The sequence below is a fragment of the Hyla sarda genome, chromosome 3 (assembly GCF_029499605.1).
Source record: "Hyla sarda isolate aHylSar1 chromosome 3, aHylSar1.hap1, whole genome shotgun sequence".
NCBI classification, from domain to species: Eukaryota; Metazoa; Chordata; class Amphibia; order Anura; family Hylidae; genus Hyla; species Hyla sarda.
In genome coordinates this window covers 225,375,798-225,399,264 of record NC_079191.1, presented here as the reverse complement: position 1 = coordinate 225,399,264, position 23,467 = coordinate 225,375,798, and positions in this window count along the sequence as shown.

The window sequence follows — 23,467 nt, the reverse complement described above, 5'->3', positions numbered from 1 at the left end:
AGACCACTGATTATCTGTTTAGTGCCCTGCACTATAGACCACTGATTATCTGTTTAGTGCCCTGCACTATAGACCACTGATTATCTGTTTAGTGCCCTGCACTATAGACCACTGATTATATGTTTAGTGTCCTGCACTATAGACCACTGATTATCTGTTTAGTGCCCTGCACTATAGACCACTGATTATATGTTTAGTGCCCTGCACTATAGACCACTGATTATCTGTTTAGTGCCCTGCACTATAAACCACTGATTATCTGTTTAGTGCCCTGCACTATAGACCACTGATTATCTGTTTAGTGCCCTGCACTATAGACCACTGATTATCTGTTTAGTGCCCTGCACTATAGACCACTGATTATCTGTTTAGTGCCCTGCACTATAGACCACTGATTATATGTTTAGTGCCCTGCACTATAGACCACTGATTATCTGTTTAGTGCCCTGCACTATAGACCACTGATTATCTGTTTAGTGCCCTGCACTATAGACCACTGATTATCTGTTTAGTGCCCTGCACTATAGACCACTGATTATCTGTTTAGTGCCCTGCACTATAGACCACTGATTATCTGTTTAGTGCCCTGCACTATAGACCACTGATTATCTGTTTAGTGCCCTGCACTATAGACCATTGATTATCTGTTTAGTGCCCTGCACTATAGACCACTGATTATCTGTTTAGTGCCCTGCACTATAGACCACTGATTATCTGTTTAGTGCCCTGCACTATAGACCACTGATTATCTGTTTAGTGCCCTGCACTATAGACCACTGATTATCTGTTTAGTGCCCTGCACTATAGACCACTTATTATCTGTTTAGTGCCCTGCACTATAGACCACTGATTATCTGTTTAGTGCCCTGCACTATAGACCACTGGTTATCTGTTTGGTGCAAAAGGAAAAGGTGATCCAGCAAAGTAGATGAAGAATTCCAGATTTATTGTAGAAAGTTAAGAACAATTTACAGCAGTATGCATGGCAGGGAAATGCATCTGGAGGCATTTTGAAAGGACACCCATTCTTCATCACAGACAACTTTAAATGTTCAAAAATCACATTTAAATTAAAAAGGAACAGGAAAGTGAGGGAGTGAGAGGAGTGCAACATCATCATTGCAGGTGTGTCTGATCCTTGGTAATTCAAATCAACATTCCTAACACCAGCCTAACAGCTAGTATAGTGTGAACATGGTACTATATGCTGAGACTGTGTATACAGGACACCAATGGTTAGCTAACGTAAAAGGGACATATCATTAAATTAACTTAGAACAAAAACATTAAATTTACCAACAAGGCTGAGTATATGCAAGAATGAATAATGTAATAGCAGTTCTTTACGTATATTAAATGGGTACTCCAGTGGAAAACTTTTTTTAAATCAACTGGTGCCAGAAAGTTAAACAGATTTGTGAATTATGTCTATTAAAAATTCTTAATCCTTCCAGTACTTATTAGCGGGTGTATACTACAAAGACAATTATTTTATTTTGGATTTCTTTCCTGTCGCGACCATAGTGCTCTCTGCTGACACCTTTGTCCATTTTAGCAACTGTCCAGAGCAGCATATGTTTGCTATGTGGAATTTCTCCTGCTCTGGACAGTTCCTAAATTGAACAGAGGTGTCAGCAGAGAGCACTGTGGTCATAACAGAAAAGAATTCCAAAAATAAAAGAATTTCCACTGTAGTATATAGCCACTAATAAGTACTGGAAGGATTTAGATTTTTTAATAGAAGTAATTTACAAATCTGTTTAACTGTCTGGCATCAGTTGATCTAAAAAAAAAAAGGTTTTCCACCCCTTTAAGTCGAAACGGTTCAGAGGTGTCTAGTGTGAACTGTCAGAAGGCCTCTCTATTAACAAGCTTCCTGCAGATCCCCTTATCGCTTCGCTGGCCAGACTTTCTCAATTGCATAAACTCTGAACGCATTGTCTGAACAGTTGTGAACATTGACAAAATGCATAGATGCTGCAGATTTAGATCATGATAAAATGTGGATAATGTCATTGAGGTGTTCAAGAATTCTAGTTTTGAATTTATGGTTTTTACAACCAACATATTTTAGTTTGCAAATGCTACACTCAATCACATTGGTAGTGCAACAGTTCATATACTGGTTCATATTTAAGACTCTGTCTCCCGTTGAGTTAGTGAATGTGTTACCTAATTTAGCATATTTGCATGTTTTGCACTGCAGTCTCCCACATTTGTAGAAGCCCCGGTGTTGTAACCATGAATCAGATCAGGAGATCCCAAAAGATATAGCATTAGACGAAATGCTTTCTCCACTGGTATTAGCCCTCTTGGATACAATCATGCAACCCTGCACAAGGATTTGTGACAAAATGGGATCCTGCTTAAAGGGGTAGTCCAGTGGTGAAAAACTTATCCCCTATCCTAAGGATAGGGGATAAGTTTGAGATCGCGGGGGGTCCGACCGCTGGGGCCCCCTGCGATCTCTCTGTACGGGGCCCTGGCTCTCCGCCGAGATAGCGGGTGTCGACCCCCGCACGAGGCGGCGGCCGACACGCCCCCTCAATACATCTCTATGGCAGAGCCGGAGATTGCCGAAGGCAGCGCTTCGGCTCTGCCATAGAGTTGTATTGAGGGGGCGTGTCGGCCGCCGCCTCGTGCGGAGGTCGACACGCCCCCTTCCAGCGGGCTGTCGGGGCTCCGTACAGGAGATCGCGGGGGGCCCCAGGGGTCGGCCCCCCCGCGATCTGCAACTTATCCCCTATCCTTATGATAGGGGATAAGTTGCTCACCACTGAATCACCACTGGACTACTCCTTTAAGTAAATGTAAATGGTTTTTTTACTATATTACGAGCTTTATTAAAGGAGTAATCTGGTGAAAAACTATTTTTTTTCATATCAACTGGCTTCAGAAAGTTAAACAGATTTGTAAATTACTTCTATTAAAAATTCTTAATCCTTCCAGTACTTATCAGCTGATGAAGTTGAGTTGCTCCTTTCTGTCTGACAACAGTGCTCTCTGCTGACACCTCTGCTGACACCTCTGGTAGTCCAGAGTATGTCGGACAGAAAAGAACAACTCAACTTCAGCAGCTGAGAAGTACTGGAAGGATTAAGTTCTTTTAATAGAAGTAATTTACAAATTAGTTTAACTTTCTGGAGCCAGTTTATATAAAAAAAAAAAAAAAAAAAAAAAAAAAAAACGTTTTTCACTGGAATACCCCTTTACATTGAGGGTAGTAAGAGCTAATACTGGTTTGTTGGGATTTGTTTTATCATTATTGCGATTCGGGGAAAGTAGATCTGATCTGTCTTTAGCATTCACACCAATCCGCTCCAGACAGAAATAAATTGGGATAACCCCATTCACTGAGACGATGCATCAATTCTATCTTTTGGCTGTTATATGTCCCAGAGGACGTGTTATTCTTTGAGCCTTGTAATTTCTTTACCTGTTTAGTGACCTGCACCACAGACCACTTATTATCTGTTTGGTGTCCTGCATCATAGACCACTGATTACCTGTTTAGTGACCTGCACCACAGACCACTTATTATCTGTTTGGTGTCCTGCACTATAGACCACTGATTATCTGTTTGGTGTCCTGCATTATAGACCACTAATTATCTGTTTAGTGTCCTGCTCTACAGACCACAGATTATCTGTTTGGTGACCTACATCATAGACCACTGATTATCTGTTTGGGGACCTGCACTATAGACCACTGATTATCTGTTTGGTGACCTACATCATAGACCACTGATTATCTGTTTGGGGACCTGCACTATAGACCACTGATTATCTGTTTGGTGACCTACATCATGGACCACTGATTACCTGTTTAGTGTCCTGCATTATAGACCACTGATTATCTGTTTAGTGTCCTGCTCTACAGACCACAGATTATCTGTTTGGTGACCTACATCATAGACCACTGATTATCTGTTTAGTGTCCTGCATTATAGACCACTGATTATCTGTTTGGGGACCTGCACTATAGACCACTGATTATCTGTTTGGTGTCCTGCATTATAGACCACTGATTATCTGTTTGGTGACCTACATCATAGACCACTGATTACCTGTTTAGTGTCCTGCATTATAGACCACTGATTATCTGTTTAGTGTCCTGCATTATAGACCACTGATTATCTGTTTGGTGACCTGCACTATAGATCACTGATTATCTGTTTAGTGTCCTGCATTATAGACCACTGATTATCTGTTTAGTGTCCTGCATTATAGACCACTGATTATCTGTTTGGTGACCTACATCATAGACCACTGATTATCTGTTTGGTGACCTGCTCCATAGACCACTGATTACCTGTTTAAAGTCCTGCATTATAGACCACTGATTATCTGCTTGGTGACCTGCACTATAGATCACTGATTATCTGTTTGGTGACCTGCACCATAGACCACTGATTATCTGTTTGGTGACCTGCACCATAGACCACTGATTACCTGTTTAGTGCCCTGCACTAGAGATTACTGATTATCTGGTTGGTGACCTGCACTAAAGACCAGTGATTACCTGTTAAGTGCCCTGCATTATAGACCACTGATTGCCTGTTTAGTGCCCTGCACTAGAGATCACTGATTGTCTGTTTGGTGACCTGCACCATAGACCACTGATTATCTGTTTGGTGACCTGCACCATAGACCACTGATTACCTGTTTAGTGCCCTGCACTAGAGATCACTGATTATCTGGTTGGTGACCTGCACTAAAGACCAGTGATTACCTGTTAAGTGCCCTGCATTATAGACTACTGATTACCTGTTTAGTGCCCTGCACTAGAGATCACTGATTATCTGGTTGGTGACCTGCACTAAAGACCAGTGATTACCTGTTAAGTGCCCTGCATTATAGACCACTGGCTATCTGTTTGGTGACCTGCTTTATAGACCACTGGTTATCTCGTTGGTGCCCTGCACTATAGACCACTGGCTATCTGTTTGGTGCCCTGCATTATAGACCACTTGTTATCTCGTTGGTGTCCTGCACTATAAACCACTGGCTATCTGTTTGGTGCCCTGCATTATAGACCACTGATTATCTGTTTGGTGTCCTGCATTATAGACCACTAATTATCTGTTTAGTGTCCTGCTCTACAGACCACAGATTATCTGTTTGGTGACCTACATCATAGACCACTGATTATCTGTTTGGGGACCTGCACTATAGACCACTGATTATCTGTTTGGTGACCTACATCATAGACCACTGATTATCTGTTTGGGGACCTGCACTATAGACCACTGATTATCTGTTTGGTGACCTACATCATGGACCACTGATTACCTGTTTAGTGTCCTGCATTATAGACCACTGATTATCTGTTTAGTGTCCTGCTCTACAGACCACAGATTATCTGTTTGGTGACCTACATCATAGACCACTGATTATCTGTTTAGTGTCCTGCATTATAGACCACTGATTATCTGTTTGGGGACCTGCACTATAGACCACTGATTATCTGTTTGGTGTCCTGCACTATAGACCACTGATTATCTGTTTGGTGACCTACATCATGGACCACTGATTACCTGTTTAGTGTCCTGCATTATAGACCACTGATTATCTGTTTAGTGTCCTGCTCTACAGACCACAGATTATCTGTTTGGTGACCTACATCATAGACCACTGATTATCTGTTTAGTGTCCTGCATTATAGACCACTGATTATCTGTTTGGGGACCTGCACTATAGACCACTGATTATCTGTTTGGTGTCCTGCATTATAGACCACTGATTATCTGTTTGGTGACCTACATCATAGACCACTGATTACCTGTTTAGTGTCCTGCATTATAGACCACTGATTATCTGTTTAGTGTCCTGCATTATAGACCACTGATTATCTGTTTGGTGACCTGCACTATAGATCACTGATTATCTGTTTAGTGTCCTGCATTATAGACCACTGATTATCTGTTTAGTGTCCTGCATTATAGTCCACTGATTATCTGTTTGGTGACCTACATCATAGACCACTGATTATCTGTTTGGTGACCTGCTCCATAGACCACTGATTACCTGTTTAAAGTCCTGCATTATAGACCACTGATTATCTGCTTGGTGACCTGCACTATAGATCACTGATTATCTGTTTGGTGACCTGCACCATAGACCACTGATTATCTGTTTGGTGACCTGCACCATAGACCACTGATTACCTGTTTAGTGCCCTGCACTAGAGATCACTGATTATCTGGTTGGTGACCTGCACTAAAGACCAGTGATTACCTGTTAAGTGCCCTGCATTATAGACCACTGATTACCTGTTTAGTGCCCTGCACTAGAGATCACTGATTGTCTGTTTGGTGACCTGCACCATAGACCACTGATTACCTGTTTAGTGCCCTGCACTAGAGATTACTGATTATCTGGTTGGTGACCTGCACTAAAGACTAGTGATTACCTGTTAAGTGCCCTGCATTATAGACCACTGATTACCTGTTTAGTGCCCTGCACTAGAGATCACTGATTGTCTGTTTGGTGACCTGCACCATAGACCACTGATTATCTGTTTGGTGACCTGCACCATAGACCACTGATTACCTGTTTAGTGCCCTGCACTAGAGATCACTGATTATCTGGTTGGTGACCTGCACTAAAGACCAGTGATTACCTGTTAAGTGCCCTGCATTATAGACTACTGATTACCTGTTTAGTGCCCTGCACTAGAGATCACTGATTATCTGGTTGGTGACCTGCACTAAAGACCAGTGATTACCTGTTAAGTGCCCTGCATTATAGACCACTGGCTATCTGTTTGGTGACCTGCTTTATAGACCACTGGTTATCTCGTTGGTGCCCTGCACTATAGACCACTGGCTATCTGTTTGGTGCCCTGCATTATAGACCACTTGTTATCTCGTTGGTGTCCTGCACTATAAACCACTGGCTATCTGTTTGGTGCCCTGCATTATAGACCACTTGTTATCTCGTTGGTGCCCTGCACTATAGACCACTGGCTATCTGTTTGGTGCCCTGCATTATAGACCACTTGTTATCTCGTTGGTGCCCTGCACTATAGACCACTGGCTATCTGTTTGGTGACCTGCATTATAGACCACTGGTTATATCGTTGGTGCTCAGCACTTTAGGCCACTGATTATCTGATTGGCGACCTGCACTGTACAGTAAAAACTATTGTATAGTGGTAACAGATAACTGGAGCCCAGTTCCCATTAAAGAGCTGAAATTGCGAAGAATACCACTATACAATGATGAGTGCTCTGCTAGGACAGCCTGCTTTAGGCAGGCTGTATTAGATGAGTTAAAAAGCAGATACTGAGGCCTTCACAATGCTTCTGGCTTTCATAGTAACTGATTAGCATCCTACATTTGCATCACAGTGGTGGCGATCAAACACTGGATGCACCTAGAAGCTTTCAAATGCCACCATTATTATTGATCATTGCATTTAAAGAATTAAGTACATGATCGCTGATGTCAGTCATTAATAGTGAGTGCTGGCTGCTGAGTGCAGCCGTCACCTGCCATTCATAAAGTGAACTTAGCTCCTGAGCTTGCTTCATAGTCCCTGAGAACGCATTTGCCAAACATGTATGGCGGATTTCATCAAGGGGTTACTGTGAGCCTCTATTCCACAAACAAATTTCCAAGGACACCATGAAGTGAATTCAATAATATAAAGCACTTGACATTTATAGAATTTCCTTACATGAATTTGATAATAGGGAAACCTACAGACAAAGCTTTTTTTCTTTTTACTTCTGATTGTACAAATTGCAGCCATCATCTACATACAGTATATAAGCAAATATTTTCTTATACCTAATGTATTTAAGAATAATGTACATAAACCTTTGACAGGACAACACACATTTGAGGTTTATTGCCTATAAAAAACAAAAATTAAACGTATTAAACTTGTGTTATTACCAGAAAAGAAACAAAATAACATTTTATTATGTAAAATAGAAACCATTGCAAATAAACATAGCATCAGCCAATGCTGACTGTTATAGTTCTTTGGACAGCAAGAACGCTATTTAATATATTGCTAACTCATCAAGCTCTATACATCAAAATGATTGTAGAAGAGAATAAATGTAAAATACAGCCGTTTGATTATAAGCAAGTTAGCATTAATATATCAATGCGTTTTATAATGAATTCCACCACATTTTGCATGTCTGCATATTTCCCCTTTTATTAGCATAAAAACTCTTAGCTCTAAACCTCTTCTGCAAATGATCTGTGTCCACCAGAAATATATTAACAATTTTATTGAAAAACTGCGTAGTTCAATAAACCTCAGTATGAACCTGAAGTCCAGCTAATAGGAACTATTTATCACTGTAAACGGACAGATTTTTACACACTCACAATTTCCACATTTTTCTATACATGTGTTTTGTCAAGGAGGAAATATACCCATTACATTGATTCATCTTCTAGCGTTTTTCATTTCTTCCATTCAGAAATAAGGATTTATACAATCTGGGAATTTCACATAATTCAACACCTATTATCTGGGCCTAATGCTTAGTATTTCTAGAAAATGTTTTATGTGCTTGTGTTATTCCAGACTGATTAGTAATTCACATTAGAAGGCGATAAAACAATTGAACAACGGCTCTTAAGTTGCTCATGAGCACGTCATGTCATGATGCTTTAATATTAGTTGAGTTTACACATGCGTAATTTAATAGTATGCTTACACAGGGTACATTTACCAACATATTTTATTTTAAGTATGCAATTTTGTCCGTAATAATTGGTTAAAATTTTTGCTGCAATTTTTTTGTGCCACATTTTGCCCTTTTATGGACAAAAATGTGCACGCAAAATAACAAATGTTTCTAAATGTTATATTATGTGAACATGTACAGATATAACTTTTGGGACATTCAGTCTATGTTGACCAGTGGCGTAAATAGAAGAAAGAGGGCCCTGCATTAAATTATACAATGGGCCTCCAAATTCGGCATCTGATTTTGTTTCCAGGATAGAAAGGTCTGCTGTTTATTTCCCCTTGCTTTCAATGACCCATTGGTCAATACCACCCTCCATGGATTTCCAAACAATACAGTTCAGTGTAAACATGAGTGCTGCACTGTTTCTTACCAATAGATAAAGATTTTGGACTAACCCGGGATTGGGTCCCCCTCTTTTTAAGGGCCCTATAGTAAGCTGCATGGTCTACCACTATGATACTGTATATACGCTCTCTATTTACAGTTAGAGTTAGAGTTAATGAGTCATTTGGGTATGTAAAGGGATTTCGCAGAACAGAACTTTTGAAACCAATTGCTGTCTATATTTATTGATGATCATAGTGATAATAGTCACCTGAAACGTATATAGACCAAACAGTACTAACTGAGAAAAGAGCAACATGGAAATGTGAAGGAGCTAGTAAGTATGGTTGGTAAGCAAAGTTATGGGTTTACTGAGGGACTCTGTAGTAGGCATTGTTTTGGATAAGTACACTGTCACTCCTTCTCTCCCCTGAGATCATCTGTCAGGAGAGAGTTGGGAGGCACAGATTATATATTCTGCTGGCCAAGCGTCTGGTGAATTTATACAGTGGGGCAAAAAATAATTTAGTCAGCCACCAATTGTGCAAGTTCTCCCACTTAATAAGGTGAGAGAGGCCTGTAATTTTCATCATAGGTATACCTCAACTATGAGAGACATAATGAGAAAGAAAAAAACATAAAATCACATTGTCTGATTTTAAAGAATTTGTTTGCAAATTATAGTGGAAAATAAGAATTTGGCCACCTACAAACAAGCAAGATTTCTGGCTCTCCCATACCTGTAACTTCTTCTTTAAGAGTCTCCTCTGTCCTCTACTTGTTAACTGTATTAACCCCTTAACGACGCAGGACGTATATTTACGTCCTGCGCCGGCTCCCGCGATATGAAGCGGGATCGCGCCGCGATCCCGCATAATATCGCGTCGGTCCCGGCGCTCATCAACGGCCGGGACCCGCAGCTAATACCACACATCGACGATTGCGGCGATGTGCGGTATTAACCCTTTAGAAGCGGCGGTCAAAGCTGACCGCCGCTTCTAAAGCGAAAGTGAAAGTGACTCGGCTGCTCAGTCGGGCTGTTCGAGACCGCCGCGGTGAAATCGCGGCATCCCGAACATCTGGCAGGACACCGGGAGGGCCCTTACCTGCCTCCTGGGTGTCTGATCGGAGATCCAGGCAGGAGCATTCAAGCGCCGATAACACTGATCACAGGCGTGTGATTCATTAAAAAATGAATAAAAAGTGATCAAAAAGTCAGATCAAAACAAAAATCATACCGATAAAAACTTCAGATCACGGCGCAAAAAATGAGTCTTCATACCGCCCTGTACGTGGAAAAATAAAAAAGTTATAGGGGTCAGAAGATGACATTTTTAAACGTATAAATTTTCCTGCATGTAGTTATGATTTTTTCCAGAAGTGCGACAAAATTAAACCTATGTAAGTAGGGTATCATTTTAACCGTATGGACCTACAGAATAATGATAAGGTGTAATTTTTACCGAAATATGCACTGCGTAGAATCGGAAGCCCCCAAAATTTACAAAATGGCCTTTTTTCTTCGATTTTGTCGCACAATGATTTTTTTTCCCGTTTTTCCGTGCATTTTTGGGTAAAATGACTAACGTCACTGCAAAGTAGAATTGGCGATGCAAAAAATAAGCCATAATATGGATTTTTAGGTGGAAAATTTAAAGGGTTATGATTTTTAAAAGGTAAGGAGGGAAAAACTAAAGTGCAAAAACGGAAAAACCCTGAGTCCTTAAGGGGTTAATAGCACCTGTTTTACCTGTTATCAGTATAAAAGACACCTGTCCACAAACCTCAAAGAGACACACTCCAAATTCCACTATGGCCAAGACCAAAGAGCCGTCAAAGGACACCAGAAACAAAATTGTAGACCTGCACCAGGCTGGGAAGACTGAATCTGCAATAGGCAAGCAGCTTGGTGTGAAGGAATCAACTGTGGGAGCAATTATTAGAAAATGGAAGAAATACAAGACCACTGATAATCTCCCTCAATCTGGGGCTCCATGAAAGATCTCACCCCATAGTGTCAAAATTATCACAAAAACGGTGAACAAAAATCCCAGAACCACAAGGGGGGATGTAGTGAATGACCTCCAGAGAGCTTGGACCAAAGTAACAAAGGCTACCATCAGTAACACACTACGCCATTAGGAACTCAAATGATGTAGTGCCAGATGTGTCCCCCTGCTTAAGCCAATACATGTCCAGGCCTGTCTGAAGTTTGCAATACAGCATTAAGATGATCCAGAAGAGTATTGGGAGAATGTTATATGGTCAGATGAAACCAAAGTAGAACTTTTTGGGGAAAACTCAACTTGTCGTGTTTGGAGGAGTAAGAATGCTGAGTTGCATCCAAACAATACCTACTGTGAAGCATTGGGGTGAAAACATCATGCTTTAGGGCTGTTTTTCTGCTAAGGGACCAGGACAACTGATCCGTGTAAAGGAAATAATGAATGGGGCCATGTATCGGGAGATTTTGAGTGAAAAACCTCCTTCCATCAGCAAGGGCATTGAAGATGATACATGGCTGGGTCTTTCAGCATGACAATGATCCCAAACACACTGCCTGGGCAATGAAGGAGTGGCTTCGTAAGAAGTGTTTCAAGGTCCTGGATTGGCCTAGCCAGTCTCCAGATCTCAACCCCATAGAAAACCTTTGGAGGGAGTTGAAAGTCCATGTTGCCCAGCGATAGCCCCAAAACATCACTGCACTAGAGATAATCTGCATGGAGGAATGGGCTTAAATACCAGCAACAGTGTATGAAAACCTTGTGAAGACTTACAGAAAACGTATGACCTCTGTCATTGCCAAAAAAGGCTATATAACAAAGTATTGCCCCACTGTATGACTTTCCATTAATGTGTTTTTGAGCCTCAAACATTAAAGTTAAAGTTTCAAGGTGTAGGAGGAAAATACAAATATATGCAACTAGTTGCAATAGGGAATAAGAGAAGCATCAAGGGGCCTGGCTTAGGCCCCTTTCACACTACATGTATCATACTGTAAAAACCTCCATCATTACTCCCATTAAATAGTCCTGAAAATGGCTGTCAAAAAATCTCATTCATGTCAATTGGATTTTTTGACCATCCTTTTGTGGTGTGTCGATTTTTACCAATCTCCGTAATTTTTGCCTTCACGAAAGACTGTGCATGCACTTATTTTTGTCCTGGCAAAAATTAAGGTGAAATAACGTCCGTTAAAATTTAACATTGAAGTCTATGGGAAACGGATGTTAACAAAAAAAAAATCCGCTATTATCCGTTTTTTATGATCCATATTTTGTACTGAGCATGTTCAGTACAGCATTACAACCAGTAAGTCACATGGAAATAAAATAATGGACATAAAATAATTGAATACAACAGGTGATTATGGATGGCACATGTCCGTTATTTTGACAGAAAGTCCGTTAACATTGGTCATCAGTTATCATCCGTTGTATTCAGTTACTTTATCCATTTTATCATGACCCGTTATTGCTGAATAACAGATGTCAGAATGCAGGAACATAACTGTAGTGTGAAAGGGGCCTTACAAGGATCTGGGTGATACAGAAACTATTCTAGAGAATGAGCCAGATGTTGGAGAACAGTCAGCATGATAATGGTTAGAGATGAGTGAAGTTACAGTCATTTGATTCGTCACGAACTTCTCGGCTCGGCAGTTGCTGTCTTTAGCTGCATAAATGAGTTCAGCTTTCAGGTGCTCCGGTGGGCTGGAAAAGGTGGATACATTCCTAGGAGAGTCTCCAGCCCACCGGAGCACCTGAAAGCTGAACTAATTTATGCAGGCTAAAGCCAGCAACTGCCGAGCCGAGAAGTTTGTGACGAATCGAATCACTGTAACTTCGCTCATCTCTAATAATGGTCTTGGTGAGAATGGCCTCCTGGAAAAAGATCTATGTGTTACAGAAAGATCTGCAACACACAGAAATGATGTAAAAAATGTAGAAAATGATGCATGTTGACCCAACCTCAGGCCATTTCATATAGCATTGCTGCATATTTGCATTTCTTGTACTGCATAGCTATGTTTCTTAACCCTCTGTTATTGTTGCATCAACCACAGCCCATTTGTTCCAATACTTCTCTGGATTGATCCCACCATGTGTTGCCTGTTAAGATCGTGATCTTTTCTTGAATCAATTTTCGACATTTTATTTGTATTTTTTTTAATATGTCTTGTTTGACTTTTCTAACAAACTATATATATTTTTAGTCCTGTATGCACACTTTTTTTTTTGGGGTATCATGCATACAACTTCCTGGAACTTTTAAAACCCAATGGGGAGATTGTTAATTTGTGTTTATAATTGTATTCATCTGTCAATCTGTTCTTTTCAGAATATTTTCCCAAGTTGTTCTCTGTGCTTTGTTCATTTTCTTCAGGCCATTGAATTCTATTGGTGTTTTAACCATCAATGTCATACCACCTGAGATCCTACCTTGCTCTGAGTTGGCCTCAGTAACCATATCTTTAAGTCATCCACTCACTTTCTATTGTCAAGACTCAACGCTCTCAGGTATCTGCTGTTGTGGAAATTTTTAGGACCTCTGGGTGGAGGTCCACAATGTGATAACTGCTGCTATTAAAGAATACCTGTCATCAAACCATATTTAACTCAGATTATTTTCCCTAACTACTCTTAACCTCCCCCCCCCCCCATGCCCTTACAATTTTTTCCAAGCTTTAAAAAGCTCTGTATCATACCTTTCCCATTGCTCACATTGTGTGAGCTCCCGGCAGGAGAAAGTGGGCGTTTCCCAGCAGGGGCGACATCACTGAAGCCTGCGAGAGCTGTGCCTCGCCATGTCCCGCACGCAATTCCTGAAGTTGGTCTTCTGCCAGGCCGGGAGGAGACCAAACAAACTGTTTGACTTGCCACCTAGTGGCCAGTTTTTTCGATCACATTAAAAACATATAAAGGTTGAGAATTTTACCAGCAAGTAAATAGTTAAGTGTGTTATAATTAAATAAGGAACAATATAATAAAGGTGTACAAATATGCTACTAACTCACAACAAACTTGTAGGTTTGGCCCTATACTTCATGGGCTAGGTGCCCCTTTCGGGGGCAGATATTAAGCAGCAAACTATATAGCTTCTTATACATCAAGGGCACATGTAGTAGTGTAAGAACGAACCTGCAAGTTTGTTGTGAGTTAGTGGCAGATTTACGAACCTATTAAATCTGAAAGGATTTCAGGTTCAAAAATCTGCTGCATTTAGTCCACTGACTTTCCAATTAATGGCTTATATAGGTCATTGGTCAACAATATGTGATTGGTGGAGTTCTGGCCTGCGTGGATCAGTTGATCAGCTGTTTGCCAGAGCCATGGTGCCCAGCATACACAGTTAACAGTGCCAAAAGCATATGGCTCCATACATTGTCTAGTGGCTGTGCGGGGTTTAGTTAAAGTGAATGGGAGATGATCCCAGCACAGCTACTACATAATGTATATAGCTGTTTGCTTCTTGATTGGTTCACTGTGTATGTGGGCACCATAGCTCTAGCAAACAGCTAATTGGCGGGATGCTGAGTGTAGGCACCTAACTGATCAGATAATGATAGCCTATTCTAAGGATCAATTTAAAGGGCATCAATTTAAAGGCTCCTTAAATTTTGTATTATTTATTATGATTTTGTGTGTATATGAACCGTCTGTATTATTATGTTCATGCTCTACAGGTCAGCAAGCAATTTCTCTTAAAGGAAATCTGTCACCAGTGTCCTCTGCACTAACCTGTCGGTACCTGCAGGTGACACTGATGACAACGGTACTCACCTTGTCCCTTTCCGTGGCGGGGATCTTCGGTAATCTCCTCCATTAGCTCCACTTTGGGCACCCGGCTTGGGGCATGGGCGGAGTTTAGTAACGTCACAGCTGCTACTCCCTGCTGGGTCCCACTGTCAGAGAACAACAGCGGTGACGTCACTAAGCTCCGCCTGTGGCCCAAGCTGGGTACCCGGAGCGGAGCTAACGGAGAAGATTACAGAAGATCCCCGCCACGGAACGGGACAAGGTGAGTATTGTTGTCATCAGTGTCACCTGCACTACCTGTCGTTACCGACAGGTTAGTGGAGATGACACTGGTGACAGATTTCCAATCCCAAGCCTTGCTAAGCCCCTACATGAAGAGGCCATAAGAGGGCTTGATAGTTACACATCTTGCTTGGCTTCAAAAAGGAGATGTGAGACAACCTCATTTTTCTTCCTCTGCTGTTCCTGCTGCAGTGATGATTTGCGGTCTGCAGCTCTCTGTCTCTGTCCTCTGGTCATAGCAGGTTGCTACAGAAACGTGTGGACTCACATAACATCAGGAATGTCAATTTATTTAAAGGAGAAATATATGTATGGTTCTCTTTCCTGCAGATCAAGGTACAGTGCATCCGGAAACTTTTCAGACTTTCATTCCTTTTTCACATTTTATTTGTGGCAGCTTTGAGCCTAAATAATAAAAATTCAAGTTACCTCCATCATTCTGCTTTCAATACCCCATTTTGACAAAGGGAAAATAAAATGTTAGAAATCTTTGCAAATTTTTTCTATTTAAAATATTTATTATTTTTCAGAGAAGAACAAGGTAAAATAAAAATAAAAAATAAAAAATCCAACGCAGGGGCAACAAAAATGCAGTAATGCAAGCAATAACATTAGGTAAATACAATCAAACATCTGCAATTCAGGATACTACAAGAGGATATGACAAAAGTCTGCAAAGGTCCAAGAGGACTGGCTCTGATAAGTAACATTCTGCAGGAGGTTGTGAACAAACATCAAACCAATGATTCAAAGAGATCAGAGGCGTACCTAGCGCCCCTTGTGCTCCTGTCAAGATGCTATATATCGGTGCCCCCAGCCCCACCATGACCCCGCCCCTTTACATGCCCAGCCCCGCCCCCTCACATGCCCCCCACAAAAAATAAACATTTTTAAAAGGCCCTCCCCCAATAAAAATTTAAATGTCCCCTTTTTCCCATTTTATCACAAAAAGGATAAAAAATATATATAATTAATAAACATGTGGTATTGCTGAGTGCCTCAATGTCCAAACTATCAAAATATAATGTTAATGATCCCATACAATGAATGGTGTAAGATGCAAAATTAATTAAAAGTGATTAAAAAGTTGGCAAAAATGGAGGCAAAAGTGGTATCGATAAAAAGTACAGATCACGTCACAAAAATTTTGCCCTCATACAGCCTCGTATATGGAAAAATTAGAAAGTTATAGGTGATCAAAATAGAGGGATTTTAAACATACTAATTATGTTTAAAAAGTTAGAGATTTTTTTAAAGCCGCAAAGTTGTAGAAAAGTATGTAATCATGGGTAACATTTTTACTGTAAAGTGTACAGTGTGAAAATGAAACCCTCCAAAATTGACAAAAATGCGGCTTTCTTTTCAATTTCCCCACACAAATATTTTTAGGGTTGCGACATACATTTTATGGTAAAATGAGTGATGGCATTACAAAAGACAATTGGTGGCTCAAAAAACAAGCCCTTATATGGGTCTGTGGATGGAAATATAAAAGAGTTGGGATTTTTAGAAGGAGTGGATGAACAAACAAAAATGCAAACATTTTATTGGCTGCGTCCTTAAAGCCAAAATGGGCTGTGTCCTTAAGGGGTTAAAGGGGGTTTGCGACTGTATTTTGCCTATATGCCACATTCGCACCTGATAAATTCCCGACCACTGCAAAGTGAAGACTGAAAATTGCTTAGGTAGGGCTGATTAGTCGCACAACAAATTGCTTAGGCGCACGTGCGACTTTTGTATAAAAAAGAAACCCTTTAAATCCCTTGATAAATCTCCCTCATAGATGCAGAATATCTAATCTGTTCAGGGGGAAATATATCACATGCATACGGAAGGGGGGGGGCAGGGGGGTTCGGCACTGTCAGTATCTAATCCAAACATGGGGGGGGGGGGTTGGGCACTGACAGTATCTAATCCATACATGGAGGGGGAGGGGGCACTGTCAGTATCTAATCCATACCAGTGGGGGGCAAAAAAATCATAATGTGACCATCCCCCCTATATAGAAATGATGCTGACAGTACCCCCCTGTATGGATTAGATACTGATGATAGCAGCATGTGGGGGTATCATCAGTATCTAATCCATACAGGGGGACACTGTCAGTGTCTAATCCATACATGGGGGGGGGGGGTAAAAAATCATAATGTGACCATTCCCCCCAATATAGATTACATACTGATAGTACCCCCTTGTATCGATTACATACTGATGAATGCAGCATATGGGGGTATCATCAGTATCTAATCCATACAGGGGGACACTGTCAGTATCTAATCCATACATGGGGGGGGGGGGTAAAATATCATAATGTGACCATCCCCCAATATAGATTACATACTGATAGTACCCCCTTGTATTGATTACATACTGATGAATGCAGCATATGGGGGTATCATCAGTATCTAATCCATACAGGGGGGCACTGTCAGTATCTAATCTGTATTTAGGGGGGGCACATTATGATACAGGTACTGACAGTGCACCCTTAATGAATTAGATACTCATGATGATACCCCCTCATGCTTCAGCCTGCTGGAGCCTGGAATTACTATAGATAAACTAAATAAACATAAATGTTTTTTTTTTCTATGTCATTTTTCACGTTTTACAATTGCAGCAGACACCCAGTCTTCTCTCTTCAGGGTCTTCAGAAAATGGAGGCCAGGCCCGCGCTCATCAGCCGTGCGTAGTAACCAGGGCTCCTCCTCAATTAGTGATGCAGAGGGAGTCATGCCAGGAGAGGCCACACGTAAGTCTAGTGATGTCAGCATGGCTCCGCCTGTGCCTGTACACAGATGCTAGACTCCTGGACAGCCGTGGGCAGCAATCATATTAACATGACTTCTGCTGATTGCCACCGTGGCCGGTCCCGCTGCCGCCACCTGTATGATCGTCCTCCAGTCACCCTGCAGCCACATGTAGTGGCGCGGCCTGCAGTGCTTGCCGGGTTCGCCAAATTGTAGGTACACCATTGAAAGAGATACACTAAGAGGAGGAAACACCACAATATGGTTAGAGAAAGCTGCAGGGTTGTGGGAGGCAGTGGAAGTAAAGAAAGACAGTGACAAAGAGGAAGGAGACATGTGGGCTATTGACAAATAGGTGTCCAAGGAGAGAAACTCAAACCAGGGAGAGCACAACAGAGCCTCTCTCTCTCAACGGGGCATCTGAGCCACCAAAAGTTCCTCCATGTGGTGGAGATGATGAATTTTAGCAAATCAATCAGCTACAGAAGGAGGAGTTGCACTCTTCGACAAGTAAGGGGATCACTTGTGTAGTGGCTAGGAGGAAAAATTTAAATAGAGATTTAGACACAGCTTTTACACTATTTTTGCTAATTTATTTAAAAGTAAAATTCCAAATATTACTTGTGGAACATTCGGTGCAATATCATTTATTTTTTTGTGCATTTCTTTTCATCTGGGCCTTTACACAATCCTGTCTCTGATCTCTACAGGCAGATCTTTCCATCCCATGGTTTGGTTTTTGCTCTGATATGCATTGCCAGCTGTGAGACCTTATATAGACAGGGATGAGTCTTTCCAAATTATGTCTAATCAACGGAATTTACCACATGCGACTCCAATCAAGGTGTAGAGACATCTAAAAGATGAGCAAAAGAGAAATGGGAGACCCCCGGAGCTACATGGCAAGAGTCATAGCAAAGAGTCTGAATTCTTATGTCCATGTAAAGCTTTAGGTTTTTATATTTGAATAAATTAGCAAAAATGTCTAAAATTCTACTTTCCTATTCTAATTCTGGGGTATTGAGGGAAGAATGATGGGGAGTATATATTTAATGGGAAGAAAGTGAAAGGGTCTAAAAACTTTCTGAATGCATTGTACATCCTTGTTGGGCTATTGTGACTTCTCTTATCAACTCTGTCCTTATTTCCTGTGTACATAGCAAACAAAATGTGGTTAACAATCCAATGAGGGTCCCATCTTGACTATCTGTAGGTAAAAAAATGATAAGTCTCTATGTCTCACATAATACTCATTAGATGACATTTTGGATGACTTATCTCCATTCATTGAAGTAAATCTTCATGAAGACTTCTGTCCCTCTATCTGCATCAGTTACATTCTTTATTTTACTTTAAACACGAGTCACTTATTTAGCTGTTGGTTTGATGTTAAAAAGAGAATGAAAGCTAATATTTTCGTGAAACCAGGCATGAAACAACTGTCACTGAAGCTACATTTTATATACTGTTCCGAGAAAAGATAAGTGAGCCATTTGGTATTGTCATGATTTTTACATTGATAAAATGTGGTCTGATGTTATAGACTGTTATAAGAAAACAAATTGAAAAGCCTGTGAAAAATGAAAAAAGCGATCTGATTGGTTGCTATGGGCAACTCAGCAACTCTGGACAGGTTTTGAAAAATTTCCCTAAAAATCTAGCAAAGCTAATAACTCACAAACAGTTGTACTGTTTATGTCTCTTATTAAGTACTTTGAATTAACAACTGCAGTGTGGTTTTTACATACACCGTAAAAGTGTTTATACACTTAGGGTAGGGTGTTTATAGACTGTTTGTTTATTCTCTTGGTGCACTTTAATATGTATTGCTGGTATTTTTAGTGTAATGTCCCTCAGTGTTAATATTCCTCATTCATTTTATACCGTTATATTCTGATATTGTAAATGTATGCATTCCATGTTACAGCCTGTCCTGACCATTTGTTTTTATGATCGTATTCAGTTCCCTATATACTGATCCTTGTATGATACACTAGTCTATAATAAATTTGAATGTTTACAATTTTGTGAAATAAAATACTTGTTATGAGAAGTTATGCTCTTTTAGTTTTTTTTTGTTTTTTCTTGGTGCACTTTATACTATAAAAGTAGATTTCTTTTCAGTTGTCTGTTTTAGTCACTGCTGAACAGATACAGTAACCCTATTTGAATTTGTTTCCACTATTAAGCTTCATTCAACTAAGAAATATTTCTATTGACTGGTATCTTTCAGAGTTGGTTACATCATCATAAGGTTATGTGGATAATTAAACTTCCACCCATGTTTCGCTCCTTGAAATTATTATTGAAGTATTAAAAATAAGCTTTTCTTTGTTTTAGCCAGTCTGTGGAATGTTTGCTGGTAAGTACCTAGCAATCTGGTAGAGCAGACAAATTCATACTGGCAACAAGATACATTCTTTCTTTACAGTGCTAATTAACCCAGCATAGTGCTAATTAACCTAGCACCAGCCAGCCCAATAAATATGCTAATGAAGCCGGCTATTCCATGGTCAGACACTGAGAGAATTCCCTGGGAGGAGTCCACAGAAGGGCACAGAGACTTCTTAAAAAACAGGCCCATGTGATACATTTTGTAAAAGAATTATAACAATATTGATAATAATAATAGTAATGATAATGCATTTATTATAAAACTAAGCAGTGAATAATATATGCAGAGGAGCTAAGCTGATTTATTTATGAATCAATTGTTTTCGCATCATTTTTCATAAATTCATGTAAACCTTCACTTATTCCAGTGAGTGGTTCTATCAGTGAGTGACACCTATCTCTACATGCACACTCATACAGGTCCTACTTTACAACTCTGTAACAAACTGCATGTGAATAGATCTACCAGGCTAATATATATTTTTTTTTATTGAATGCAATCAATTCTATGTGCGAACCTTCAGAGACACATTACCAGAGAAGACTAGAGCAAAAATAAATTACCATATCAGAAGTAACAAAACTTGGAAGCAATAGGAGTAGTGTATTGTAAGTTTAGTTTTGCCGACTGCAGGCTTCAGAATCAAGTTGTAAGAAAAAATATTTTGATACTATTTTAACAATTAGTGTAAGTGACCTAGACCTAGTCTATCTGTATAGGTATAAATACACCGAAAAACACAGTGCAAATCCTAGATGGTTCCAGCCACTCACAGCTCTCTGCGGGAAATATGAATAATAGGTATAAATACGGCAGATACTCATACTACAGTGGGACCAGAGAAGAGCGGCCAGCCGCCCGCATCTATACATTATACAGGACGATCGCATAGGGTATCAGAAGTAACACTCGCAGGCATCTGTCTATTAATGCAGGTAATACAGCTCCCAGCATGGAGCAAAGTGGGCTCCATGTTGGGAGCAGTAGTACCTGCAGTTAAGGACAGATCACAGTGGGTATCACTCCTGACACGTGCTGCGATCGTCCTATTTATTGCAGAGATGCGAGCGCAGGAGAAAGCCGCTCGCATCTATACATTAAACAGGACGATTGCAGGGGTGTCACTAATGAAGAAATTCGTTATTTAGAATCGAGTCGAAGTTCGGATTCGGTCAGAATCTAATTTTTCATGAAATTCAGAATTAATTCGACTTCATCAAATTTGATTCGCTCATATATAGGATATGACCAAAATGATAATCTTCCAGGAGAGTTAGGAATAGTTAGTCATTGTGTTTGTGATGTATAGAAGAACAGATTTGATAATATCTCAGGGTCATGCAAGCAATGAGTTTTCTTCTGGGGTTAAATTGTGTTGCTGTATTGGCATCAGTGTTTGAAATATTTGAATGCACCACGTTTTGTCAGTAATGTGTTACACACCAACAATTGTCTATAAACAAGACATCTATACAATCTAGACTTATGATATCACATTGGCTCTATACTTTTTCTATTACTAAATCACCTTTCATGGATGGTCTTGAAAATAGTGTTTGTAATATGGAAGCTAGAAAGGCAGTTTACAGCTCAACTGTAAGTATTGCTTTAAAAACTATATAAATTGATTTCAATTTTCCAATAGTTACACTTTTATTTCTCATGTCAAAATGCTTATTTCAAGGGCATATCACTTTCTAGCAGAGAAGGTATTTTCTCTGCATGGAGCCCATCTCGTGGTCTCTTATATTGGAAGCTAGTGCAAATCTGCAGTTTACTTGGATTAAATATAAATGTAAGTGGAGTACATGTTAAAACTTGTTGTTTGGCCTCAGTGGTTCCTCTACTGTCCATCCTATCAATTTAAATTCAATTGTTTTGCTTATCCCCTTATGATTTATTTTTCATTTCATACACCTATTTTTATTTTCTCTTAGAATTCTAACCTTTGTTTCCTGTGGAGTCCTAAGTTTTAAAATCTTGCATCCCCAATCACTCGCTTTACTTTCCAGCAGGGGTCTAACAGCTTTACTCTTAAGATAACTTATATCTTAATAGTCACTGTGTAGACTCTTTGTAGACTGCGGCATCGTGATAACTCAACTAGCTTGTGGAAATCCATCTCAAGCATGATACAAGTATGCTTACCAATGTCCCGCTTCAATTGCTGATTGTTTCATGGTGTCTTTATTTCTTCTGTAATCCAACAAACCTACTTAGGTTCATAAAATAGCATTTGTTTGGCAAAAATGTGGTAGAAATCTATGGGAAATGTTTTTAGAATTAATACAAACCTATCTTAATAATTATAGCAAATAAACTGAAATTATCTACAGTTTTCATCAAAGTGTGCATAATGGCAAATGTATTTATAAAGTCCTATTACATAACAGATTAAAGGTAGGGTCACACGTAGAGGATCTGCTGTATATTTCACACTGCATAAAAATCCACCAGGCAGTGGGAAATGTGGCCGGCCCAAGCATCACAGTCACGCTACCGCACTGGCCCGCTCCAAACCTTACTGCGCACTCAGGGCTTCCACAGAGACACAAAGAATTTCCGGCAGACTTCCTGCAGCGTGAAACACACAGCGTACATGCTGCATGTAACCCTACCCATAACATTTTTAAGAAAACAATGCTCCTATCTCATTGTATGTTAAGATCTTAACTGTATGGAAACCTGATAATTGGTTCTAAAGTTCCCAAAATGTCATACACCAATAACAAAAAGTGAGAATTAAAAACAGAAGAAGTAGTTAACTAACACATATTAAAGGGGTACTCCAGTGGAAAAAAAACATTTTTTTAAATCAACTGGTGACAATGGCAGAGCCAGCGTCTGAGAACTCCCCCACTATCTCTCCCGCGACTTTCCTGACGGACCGAAGATAACCGGTGATGGAATTCCTGAACGGCGACCGGCTCCGGGTGAGTGCGCTCTGATTCTTTGGATGTATTGTATGGAAAGCTGTTTTTCTAATAGAGGAGCACCACCCCTAGGACTATACAGTCAACTCTTATGCCATAGACTCTTAGTGGTGTATACATGTACCGGATTAGTGGAAGTTCTAGTGTCCGCACGACCAGAAGAATATATAGCTGTGATACTTCTAGCAGTGCCGGTGACTTCACTTCTTTGCATATATAGATGTGTAAATTACTTCTATTAAAAAAATCCTAATCTTTCCGGTACATATCAGCTGCTGTATGCAACAGAGGAATTTCTTTTCTTT